Source organism: Phocoena sinus, chromosome 9 (assembly GCF_008692025.1).
Source record: "Phocoena sinus isolate mPhoSin1 chromosome 9, mPhoSin1.pri, whole genome shotgun sequence".
NCBI classification, from domain to species: Eukaryota; Metazoa; Chordata; class Mammalia; order Artiodactyla; family Phocoenidae; genus Phocoena; species Phocoena sinus.
In genome coordinates, this window is record NC_045771.1 from 14,953,546 (window position 1) to 14,966,611 (window position 13,066).

The window sequence follows — 13,066 nt, forward strand, 5'->3', positions numbered from 1 at the left end:
CTCTCACCCCCAGAGTTCTTCAAAGGGAATTGCCCTTGGGAAGCTGGAAGTGAGAAGTTTGTTTGCGCCTATTGAGCTGGATGCCTTCCACGTGGCTTTATCCAGAGATGGGCTGGAAGGCTGACAACTCTGAATGTAAATTGGAGATGTTGGGGTACCCTGGGAGGTTCTGTCTGTCCCCTGGAAAATTTAACTCTTGCAGTGGTATATCAAATCTGTGGAAATTATTTTAATATATTAAAAATGATTCTTAAGGGGCAGAGTCAAGATGGTGTACTAGGAGGACCCAGAATTCACGTCTCCTCACAATTAGGGCACCTAGCAGGCACCAGTGGGGGACCACGGACACCTAAGGGGATGGGAGGAACCTCCAGTGACCAGGTAGGACGTGGGGCATGGGGGGAGTGAAGGGGGAGGAGAAGTGGAGGCGGGCTGAGACTGGTGCCCCTGAGGGGTGGCTGGGGGAGAGGAAGGGATCCCACACCCAAAGGAGGAAATTGGGGAACCATTGGGAGGGCAGGGGATCAAAAGGGAGCGTGGCCAGGTTTCCCTTGCCCACTGGGACGCCCAGGAGCCTACTGAGATCCCGGGCCTGATCCTCTGCCCACTGAGGCCCTCTCCAGCCGTGCGGGTCCTGAGGGAGTGGGAGAGAGGGAAGCGGGGAGCAAAAGTAAAGGCCAGACCTCTGGGACAGCACCCCTGAGGGGCGACTGGGGTAGGGGAGGAGTTCCTACACCCAGCAGGACCCACCCAAGGTTAGGGGTCCAGCAGCGACCAGGGAGACCCTGGGGGAGATGGTGGGGCAGGGGTGCAAAGGAACAGAAGGGAACGGGACCAGCCTTTCCCTGTCCACTTCGGCACCGGGGAAGCCTGTTGGGCTCTGGGGCCTAATCCTCTGCCCTTGGAGCTCGCTCCTGCCACATAGAGCCCAAGCCCCGCCCCTACACCCCACCTAGGGCCCTACCTCTATACTCAGAGACCCCCTCTGAGACCCCCTCCAACCTGCTGGGCCTAAAGCCCACCCACACACCCTCACTCAGGGCCCTACATCCAAACTCCAGAACTCCACACTCCAGAGGCCCTCCTTTCCACCTGCTGCCTCTCCCCTTCTGCACAGGTCCTGAGCCTAGGCCCTGCCCCATGCCACTGAAACGTCACTCCCTGCACCTGCCTAGGTCCCACCCCACCCTAAACCCTGCCCCTGCCTAAGTTCCACCCCTGCCTAAACTCTGCCCCCATAGCCAAGGTGCTTTTTTTTTCTTTTCTTTTTTCCTCTTTTACATTGGGGTTCTGTTTTACCTTGTTGATTCACTGTTATTGATTCTTTTATATTTTTATTTTTCCTAATCTTTTATTTTTCTAATTTTACTTTATTCTTTTTTTTTTTTTTTTTTTTTTTCGATATGCGGGCCTCTCGCTGTTGTGGCCTCTCCCGTTGCGGGGCACAGGCTCCGGACGCGCAGGCTCAGCGGCCATAGCTCGTGGGCCTAGCCGCTCTGTGGCATGTGGGATCTTCCTGGACCGGGGCACGAACCCGTGTCCCCTGCATCGGCAGGTGGGCTCTCAACCACTGCGCCACCAGGGAAGCCCCTTACTTTATTCTTTATACTTTGTTAGTTATCTCTCCTTTTGGCTTGCTCCCCCCCCCATTTTTTTTTTTTTTTTTTTTCTTTTTTTTGTCGTGGTTTTATTTTACCTTGTTGCAGTTGTTTCAATTATAGTTTTATTTTCCTAATATATTTTTTATCTTTCTAATGTTATTTTGTTTTTTTTATTCTTTGATATTGCACTGCTCCTTTTTTCTTTCTTTCTTTCTCTTTTTTTTTTTTTTTTTTATACCGTTCCACAAAGCTTGGGGGATCTTTGTCCCCTGGCTGGAAGTCGGGCCTGAGCTCCTGTGGTGGGAGCTCCGAGTCCAAACTGCTGGACTAACAGAGAACTCAGACTCCAGGGGATATTAGTCAGAATGAGGCCTCCCAGAGGTCCTCATCTCAGCACCAAGACCCAGCTCTATCCAACTGCCTGCAAACTCCAGTGCTGGACTTCTCAGGCCAGACAACCAGTAAGATAGGAATACAGCACCACCCATCAAAAAAAAAAAAAAAAGAAAGAAACGACAAAAAAATATGTTGCAGATGAAGTAGCAAGGTAAAAAGACCAAATAAATGAAGGCAAAATAGGCAACCTTCCTGAAAAAGAATTCAGAGTAATGATAGTAAAGATGATCCAAAATCTCAGAAACAGCATGGAGAAAATACAAGAAACCTTTAACAAGGATCTAGAAGAACTAAAGAGCAAACAAACAGTGATGACCAACACAATTACTGAAATTAACAATACTCTAGAAGAAATCAATAGCAGAAGAACAGATAAGTAAGCTGGAAAATAAAATGGTGGAAATAACGGCCAGGGAGCAGAATAAAGAAAAAAGAATGAAAAGAATTGAGGACAGTCTCAGAGACCTCTGGGATAACATTAAACGCACCAACATTTGAATTATAGAGGTCCCAGAAGAAGAAGAGAAAAGGAAAGGGTCTGAGAAAATATCTGAAGAGATTATAATAGAAAACTGCCCTAATACGGGAAAGGAAATAGTCAATCAAATCCAGGAAGCACAGAGAGTCCCATACAGGATAAACCCAAAGAGAAATACACTGAGACACATAGTAACCAAACTATCAAAAATTAAATACAAAGAAAAACTATTAAAAGCAGCAAGGGAAAAGCAACAAATAACACACAAGGGACTCCCCATAAGGTTAACAGCTGATCTTTCAGCAGAAGCTCTGCAAGCCAGAAGGGAGTGGCAGGACATATTTAAAGTGATGAAAGGGAAAAACCTACAACCAAGATTATGCTACCCAGCAAGGTTCTCACTCAGATTCAATGGAGAAATTAAAACCTTTACAGACAAGCAAAAGTTAAGAGAATTCAGCACCACCAAACCAGCTTTACAACAAATGCTAAAGGAACTTCTCTAGGCAGGAAACACAAGAGAAGGAAAAGACCTACAAAAACAAACCCCAAGCAACTAAGAAAATGGTAATAGAACATACATATCTATAGTTACCTTAAATGTAAATGGATTAAATGCTCCAACCAAAAGACACAGACTGGCTGAATGGATACAATAACAAGACCTGTATACATGCTGTCTACAAGAGACCCACTTCAGACCTAGGGACACATACAGACTGAAAGTGAGGGGATGGAAAAAGATATTCCATGCAAATGGAAATCAGAAGAAAGCAGGAGTAGCAGTTCTCATATCAGACAAAATAGACTTTAAAATAAAGACTATTATAAGAGACAAGGACACTACATAATGATCAAGGGATCAATCCAAGAAGAAGATATAACAATTGTAAATATTTATGCACCCAACATAGGAGCACCTCAATACATAAGGCAAATGCTAACAGCCATAAAAGGGGAAATCAACAGTAACACAGAAATAGTAGGGAGCTTTAACACTCCACTTTCACCAATGGACAGATCATCCAAAATCAAAATAAATAAGGAAACACAAGCTTTAAATGATACATTAGACAAGGTGGACTTAATTGATATTTATAGGACATTCCATCCGGAAACAACAGTATACACGTTCTTCTCAAGTGCTCATGGAACATTCTCCAGGATAGACCATACCTTGGGTTCATATATCAAACCTTGGTAAATTTTAGAAAATTGAAATCGTATCAAATATCTTTTCTGACTATAACACTATGAGACTAGATATCAATTACAGGGAAAAAACTAAAAAATACAAACACTAAACATTACGGTACTAAATAACCAACAGATCACTGAAGAAATCAAAGAGAAAATGAAAAAATACCTAGAAACAAGGACAATGAAAACGCAATAACCCAAAACCTATGGAATGTAGCAAAAGCAGTTCTAAGAGGGAAGTTTATAGCAATACAATTCTACCTCAAGAAACAAGAAAAATCTCAAATAAACAACCTTACCTTACACCTAAAGCAATTAGAGAAAGAAGAACAAAAAAACCCCAAAGTTAGCAAAAGGAAAGAAATCATAAAGATCAGATCAGAAAAAAATGAAAAAAACGAAGGAAACAGTAGCAAAGATCAATAAAACTAAAAGCTGGTTCTTTGAGAAGATAAACAAAATTGATAAACCATTAGCCAGACTCATCAAGAAAAAAAGGGAGAAGACTCAAATCAACAGAATTAAAAATGAAAAAGAAGTAACAACTGACACTGCAGAAAAACAAAGGATCATTAGAGATTACTACAAGCAACTATATGCCAATAAAATGGACAACCTGGAAGAAACGAACAAATTCTTAGAAAAGCACAACCTTGCAAGACTGAACCAGGAAGAAATAGAAAATATAAACAGACCAATTCACAGGCACTGAAACTGAGACTGTGATTAAAAATCTTCCAACAAACAAAAGCCCAGGACCAAATGGCTTCACAGGCGAATTCTATCAAACATTTAGAGAAGAGCTAACACCTGTCCTTCTCAAACTCTTCCAAAGTATAGCAGAGGGAGGAACGCTCCCAAACTCATTCTACAAGGCCACCATCACCCTGATACCAAAACCAGAGAAAGATGTCACAAAAAAAGAAAACTACAGGCCAATATCTCTGATGAATGTAGATGCAAAAATCCTCAACAAAATACAAGCAAACAGAATCCAACAGCACATTAAAAGGATCATACACCATGATCAAGTGGGGTTTATGCCAGGAATGCAAAGATTCTTCAATATATGCAAATAAAGCAATGTGATACACCATATTAACAAATTGAAGTAGAAAAACCATATGATAATCTCAATAGATGCAGAAAAAGCTTTTGACAAAATTCAACACCCATTTATGATAACAGCTCTCCAGAAAGTAGGCACAGAGGGAACTTACCTCAACATAATAAAGGCCATATAGGACAAACCCACAGCCAACATCATTCTCAATGGTGAAAAACTGAAACCATTTCCTCTAAGTTCAGGAACAAAACTAGGTTGCTTACTCTCACCACTATTATTCAACATAGTTTTGGAAGTTTTAGCTACAGCCATCAGAGAAGAAAAAGAAATAAAAGACATCCAAATCGGAAAAGAAGAAGTAAAACTGTCACTGTTTGCAGATGACATGATACTATACATAGAGAATCCTAAAGATGCTACCAGAAAACTACTAGAGCTAATCAATGAATTTGGTAAAGTAGCAGGATACAAAATTAATGCACAGAAATCTCTTGCATTCCTATACACACAGATGATGAAAAATCTGAAAGAGAAATTAAGGAAACACTCCCATTTACCATTGTAACAAAAAGAATAAAATACCTAGGAATAAACCTACCTAAGGAGACAAAGACCTGTATGCAGAAAACTGTCAGACACTGATGAAAGATGATACAAACAGATGGAGAGATATACCATGTTGTTGGATTGGCAGAATCAACATTGTGAAAATGACCATACTACCCAAAGCAATCTACAGATTCAGTGGAATTCCTATCAAACTACCAATGGCATTTTTTCCAAAACTAGAACAAAAAGTTGCACAGTTTGTATGGAAACACAACAGACCCCAAATAGCCAAAGCAATCTTGAGAAAGAATAACAGAGCTGGAGGAATCAGGCTCCCTGACTTCAGACTATACTACAGAGCTACAGTAATCAAGACAGTATGGTACTGGCACAAAAACAGAAATATAGATCAATGGAACAGGATAGAAGGCCCAGAGATAAACCCACACATATGTGGTCACCTTATCTTTGATAAAGGATGCAAGAATATACAATGGAGAAAAGACAGCCTCTTCAATAAGTGTTGCTGGGAGAACTGGACAGCTACATGTAAAAGAAGGAAACTAGAATACTCCCTAACACCATACACAAAAATAAATGCAAAATGGATTAAAGACCTAAATGTAAGGCCAGACACTATAAAACGCTTAGAGGAAAACATAGGCAGAACACTCTATGACATAAATCACAGCAAGATCCTTTTTGACCCACCTCCTAGAGAAATGGAAATAAAAACAAAAATAAACAAATGGAACCTAATGAAACTTAAAAGCTTTTGCACAGCAAAGGAAACCATAAACAAGATGAAAAGACAGCTCTCAGAATGGGAGAAAATATTTGCAAATGAAACAACAGACAAAAGGTTAATCTCCAAAATATACAGGCAGCTCATGAAGTTCAATATCAGAAAAACAAACAACCCAACCCAAAGATGGGCAGAAGACCTAAATCAGCATTTCTCCAAAGAAGATATACAGATTGCCAACAAACACATGAAAGGATGCTCAACATCCGTAATCATTAGAGAAATGCAAATCAAAACTACAGTGAGGTATCACCTCACACCAGTCAGAATGGCCATCATTGAAAAAATCTACAAACAATAAATGCTGGAGAGGGTGTGGAGAAAAGGGAACCCTCTTGCACTGTTGGTGGGAATGTAAATTGATACAGCCACTATGGAGAACAGTATGGAGGTTCCTTAAAAAACTAAAAATAGGACTACCATATGACCCAGCAATCCCACTCCTGGGCATATACCCTGAGAAAACCATAATTCAAAAAGAGTCATGTACCACAGTGTTCATTGCAGCACTATTTACAGTAGCCAGGACATGGAAGCAACCTAAGTGTCCATTGACAGATGATTGGATAAAGAAGATGTGGCACATATATACAATGGAGTATTACTCAGCCATAAAAAGAAATGAAATTGAACTATTTGTAGTGAGGTGGATGGACCTAGAATCTGTCATACAGGGTGAAGTAAGTCAGAAAGTAAAAAATAATGTATGCTAACACATATATATGGAATCTAAAAAAAAACCGTGGTTCTGATGAACCTAGGGGCAGGATAGGAATAAAGACACAGACGTAGAGAATGGACTTTAGGGCACAGGGAGGGGGAAGCGTAAGCTGGGACAAAGTGAGAAAGTAACATTGACATATATACACTACTAAATGTAAAATAGATAGCTAGTGGGAAGCCACCACGTAGCACAGGGAGATCAGCTCTGTGCTTTGCGACCACCTAGAGGGGTGGGATAAAGAGGGTGGGAAGGAGATGCAAGAGGGATGGGATATGGGGATATGCGTAGCATATAGCTGATTCACTTTGTTATACAGCAGAAACTAACACAACATTGTAAAGCAATTATACTCCAATAAAGATGTTTTAAAAAATGATTTAAAATTATTAAAACCCCTGCCTCTCTGGCATTTACATTCTAGTGTTTTATAGAATCTGAAATACCCTCACTATAAGCCTTGTAAGTCACGATGTCTGAGGTTTCCTCACCATCTTAGCATGGAACACAGGTGTCATCCAGCTTCATAGCCCACTCTGCTGTTTGTTCTCACTTCAGGGACAGACTTTCAGAACTAACCAGACGCTATGTTTTGGTTCATTTCTGGGAAAAACACACTGAGGTCTCATCATAGTTCTAAAAATGTCCTTCAGAATTGATCTCTTGAACAAAAGAGCTTCTCCACATTTCCCCAATCCTGGCACAAACCTGGTATATCTGAAGGTGAGAAATCTGCCCCGGAGCCAGGAATAGAGTAACAGGGCAGTAAATTTTATTTTTCAATTCAGCTAAAATGTACACTTGCATAGAATTTCTGTTATAGCTAACCTTTAAAAAAATCACATTTAAAAGAAAAATGCTAACTCTGATACAAATTGATTAGCAGTGCTGTCTTCATGTTCAAGATAAAATTGAATTCAATAAATTGAATTCAATATCTAACAGTGGGAATGTTATGTGTATTATTCTTGGATGAGGCGTGAATATGATTGATGTCTATCCTGGAACAGGGAGATAGAAAGAAATAATGAAAAGTCAGTTTCAGTTTCTGGGACAAAATGAAATATCTGTGTGTTGATTTAAAAAGAAAGTTATCCTGTAACACTTAGTTTAATTAAGAATGTGTTTCTCCTGTGACCGTGTGTTACTGCAGCTGGCAGTATTGACCTGGGGAATACATTCCCAAGCCCATAATGGGAGCCTCTGAGGATATTCGTGGCAGTGTGATGTGGAGATGGGCTTGGAGCCAACCTGGGTGTCCATCTCCCTGGAAATGGTTAAATGAGCCATGGTTGCTCACATGGTAGAATCCTGTGTAGCAGCTAGAAGCTCTGGACTTACGGACATAGAAGTATAAACAGATCTTCAAAACATTACTAGCAAGTGAACAAAGTAAGAGGCAGGATGAAATCTAGCTTACGTGAATTCAAAGTACCTAAACTTATAATAAAACTTCATATTTTATAGGAGTCCATATAGGGACCAATATGGTTGCCTTAGAGGGTGGGCGCAGGAGAATGAGAGAGAGAGAAATGGGGGTAAAAGTGAATAAAGAGTAAAATGAAGAAAAGCTGGGTTGACCGTTGGCTGTATATCAGACATTTTCCCCCAAATAAATAAGTACATAAATGGGTACAGTTATCTTAAGAGAAAACAAGTACTTACACTTTTGATTTATTCAGTGATCCTAAGAATGGACTTGATAAACTAGGCATTAAAGTTTGGTGCTAGTGCATACGATATGGAAGTTATTGTTGTATAAGTAGTCTTTTATTCAAGATTATTTTTTTTGCTGTACGCAGGCCTCTCACTGTTGTGGCCTCTCCCGTTGCGGAGCACAGGCTCCGGACGCGCAGGCTCAGCGGCCATGGCTCACGGGCCCAGCCGCTCCGCGGCATGTGGGATCTTACCGGACCGGGGCACGAACCCGTGTCCCCTGCATCGGCAGGCGTACTCTCAACCACTGCGCCACCAGGGAAGCCCTATTCAAGATTTTAAACTCAAGGTTATTTAATTTGATGCATAAAAAAACCACCCTTTTCAGGAGTGAGTACTAAGATTCTCCCAGATACTTGTAAATCCACTTCTAAAAAGAGACTTAATTTTTTAGGTTAGGTCTTTAGGTTCACAGCAAAATTGAGCAGAAGATGCAGAGATTTCCCACATACGCCCTGCCCACACATGCATAGCCTCCCCGGCTCTCAGCATCTCCCACCAGAGCAGTACATTTGTTACGATTGATGAACCTACACTGACACATCATTATTACCCGAAGTCCATGGTTTACATAAATGTTCACTCTTGGCGTACATTCTATTTTTTTGGACAAATGTGTAATGACATGTATCCTACATTATTGCACCATACAGAATACTTTTGTGCCCTAAAAATCCTCTGTGACCAGCCAGCCTATTCATCCCTTCTCACCCCCAATCACTGATCTTTTTTACTGTCTCCATAGTTTTGCCTTTTCCAGAATGTCATATAGCTGGAATCATTTAATAAGTAGCCATTTCAGATTGGATTCCTTCACTTGGTAATATACGTTTAAGGTTCCTCTATGTCTTTGCATGGCTTGATAACTTATAATTCAGTTTTTAAAAAGAATATTTGATCTCAGCATCTTCAAAGTATGATTTTTCTCTGTATTTCATATACTGCTTATAACAATACAAAATTTGAGGAATAAGCTACTTGCTCAACCAGTGAAAACAGAGAAATAGTTGCTTACCTTTATAGAACCAGTTAGCTCTTATTCCTTCTTGAGAGAAACGAACATGTCACAGAAGAAATATGATAATTGCATTTGTGGGCCTGGCTGCTTTAGTGGGGAATAGGAATGACTTCTTTGCCCGTGCAGATTGCATGACTGCGTGTTTGTAGTCTACCGACAGTGTTGCATCTGTGCTGTGGCCTTTTTTATCAACGGCGCTTTGTCAGTCTGGCCATTGTGGAGTATTGTTTGTAATCAAGTTTTTTTTTTTTTTTAACTTTAGCCTTTTCTTTTCAGTACAGTTTGGTTTTGTTTTTGTTCTTGTTGTTGTTTTTGGCCGCGCCATGCGGCATGTGGGATCTTAGTTCCCCCACCAGGGATTGAACCCATGCCCCCTGCAGTGGAAGTGCAGAGTCCTAACCACTAGACTGCCAGGGAATTCCCATTTCAGTACAGCTTAAACAATGAATTTACAAATATGCTATATAGCAAGTGTGTTTTGTACCAGACAAGCCTGTAATTGAAGCCAAATGTTACATCTTATGTGTCATTTCTTTTTTCTTAGGTTTTGGCAGCCCTTAGGCCACCTCTATGCAACTTTTAAAAGGTGCCCATTCCTCAAGGAAACCTGAGTAAGTGCGTATGAACGACCTGAGCTGCTCTAGAAGAGCTTCCCAGATCCCAGCTGGCAGCAGCCTCGGCCACGTACTCGCTCTCCCGCTCATGTGCCCCCAAGGCGCCCTGCGTTGGCTTCTCAAACACTCCGTGTTCCTCTGCCCAGGACCATTCAGAGTCAGACGGGGGCAGTGGGGCAGGAGGGGACGAAGCGTGGCAGTGTCAGGCAGTAAGTAGGGAGTGGGCCAGTGAGGGAAGCGAGCTCAGGGGCCCCAGGTGTGGCCAGAACAAGGCGACAGTGTGCACAGCCATGGGTGCAGTGTGGGTTTATTATAGGGTTTTCTAGAAGGGGGCTTCCTGCTACCCCAGGACTTACATGAGAGCCCTCAAGTCCTGCATTCTCCACCCCTGGCCACTCCCAGCCCTCACGCAGGTAAGTCTGGATGGAATGGTGTTTTTGTGCCGTGCACAGGATGTATGTGACCCTGGGGCTGGCATCTGGCACCTCTAGTCGTCCCGTCTTCCAAGGCAGCATCTCCACCCTCCTGACCTGTTCTTGAATAGGTAGTGTGTGGTGTGGGAGAGGAGAGCCATCCCGGGCCATGGGGAGGTGCAGGAAGACGGCCCGGGTCTCTGGTCCCCAAGTGTGACTCACTCACTCACTCCACATGACCACAGCTTGAAGCTCCATGGGAAACCATCCTGCCTATCTGTTCATGTTCAATCACTTCATGTCTGTGGTCCAGGCATTGCAAACCCTGGGCACTAGACTCCCCTTGGTTTCAAGTTGAAACTGCTCTTTTTTCAAAAAACCATACTCCTTGTATTAGTTTGCTCTGGTTGCTCTGATAAAGTACCACGAACTGGGTGGCTAAGACCAGTAGAAATGTACTGTCTCACTGTTCTGGAGGCTGGAAGCCTGAGATCAAGGTGTCAGCAGGGTTGGTTCCCTCTGAGGGCCATGGGGAGCATCTGTTCCAGGCCTCTCCCCATCCCCCCAACTTCTGGTGGTTGCTGACGACCTTTGGGATTCCTTGGCTTGTGGGCATCATCCTGATCTCTACCTTCATCACACGTTGTCCTCTGTGTGTGTGTGTGCCAAAAAATCTTTTTTATATAAGGACAGATCAGATTAAAGGCCCAATAGAGGTCTGTTCCAGGGTAACCTCATCTTAATTAAATTGCAATGACCCTATTTCCAACTAAGGTCACATTCTGAGGTACTGGGGGTTAGAATTCCAACATATGAATTTTGGGGGTCATGCAACTCAGCCTAACACTCCCTCTCAATAGCGTCTCTCATTTTGACCTGGTGACAGGAATCTCCGAGGTAAAAAGATCTCCTGCAGGGTACAAAGAACAGGACAACTGTTTCAACAAAGAGTTCAACAAATAGTCACTGTGGAAATAAACAAGACCACCCAACTGAAAACAAGCAAACGCTATTTATTCAGGGAGTCGGCCACCATCATTTACATTTGGAAGAGACTCGAAGGTAGGCAGTGGGGTGGGAGAGCTTGATGGTGAAAGGAGGAAGACTTCAGGTCTTCAGGTGTGCCCCATCGGAGGCTGTTGGCATGGGATGGCTGTAGATGGGCTAAGTAGGAGCAGGGCATCCTATGTGATTGGTCAGGGGTACTTATTTGGCTTTCTGTGGTTGGTCCCAAGTTGGAAGTTGGGGCAAGAATTGATTAATTAGGGCTTCCCTGGTGGCACAGTGGTTGAGAGTCCGCCTGCCGATGCAGGGAATTCGGGTTCGTGCCCGGGTCCGGGAAGATCCCACATGCCGTGGAGCGGCTGTGTCCGTGAGCCATGGCCGCTGAGCCTGTGCTCCGCAACGGGAGCGGCCACAAAAAAAACCCGAATTGATTAATTAATTAAACTGTCTGAAGCTGTCCATTATTAACCAAATCCTGGCTGTCTGGGCTGATTGCTATGGAGGTTGTTTGACTTCCTGGACTAGTTGCTGAGGGTAGTGGGTTGGCTTCTTGGACTGGTTGCTGCAGACTCTCGGTTAAAGTTCTATTTTTATATATGGTCTGGCCCTTGTCCATTTGTATATTTAGTCTCTTATCACGGAATCAACTTTCGGGGTAGGTCTGCCAGATACTTGTTTCCACAAGTAACTTAATTATGTATACTTATGAACTTATGAAAACAATAATTTAAATGTTTCCCAACCTTGAAACCTCAAATTTTCCCAAGAGCCTCTTTCTTTGTCCTCACAGCTCTTCTGCTTCACTGTGGTTGTTTGCACAGGCCACGTTCGTGGGTCTCCTCTGATTCACTAACTCATCAGATGTTTATTGAGTTTTTGCTTCACACTGGTTAGGCAGAAGGAATCAGAGGTGAAAGACACAGTCTCTGCCTTCAGAGAGATCAGTGGGAAAGGCAAGCATGTAGATACTATAGTCCAAAGTGCTCAGTTGTCAAAGATAAACAAAGCTGGACACTAAGGTGGTGAGGACAGATCTGAATAAGAACTATAACTATTGCCATAGATAAGAGAGTCCACTATGACCTGAACTCAACTGTACAGAGGTGGCTGGGCATTTTACGCGGAGGATGAGGGAGAAGGGAGAGGTGAGTGGGGCTCAGGAGAGTCAGGGAATTGAGAAATTACAGAGTTGGTCACTGTAAATGCTGATCAGGCCAGCTCTACCTGCTACCTGGAAGACCCTGAAGCTAGGATTCTGTCCTCCCACAGAGACCGGGGGACAGAGGGCCTATCCTTCTTGATGAATAAATTTTAAAGGAACAGGTTTCAGGTCCTGAGTTGTCGGAGATATGGATGGATGGATGGATGGATGGATAGGTAGATAGATGGAGAGAGAGATATCTCGAAGGGACAGTGGAAGGACTCACAACTAAGCCCTTTTTAGTAAATGTTCTAAGAAAATATGCTCAGGGGCCTATTGTCAG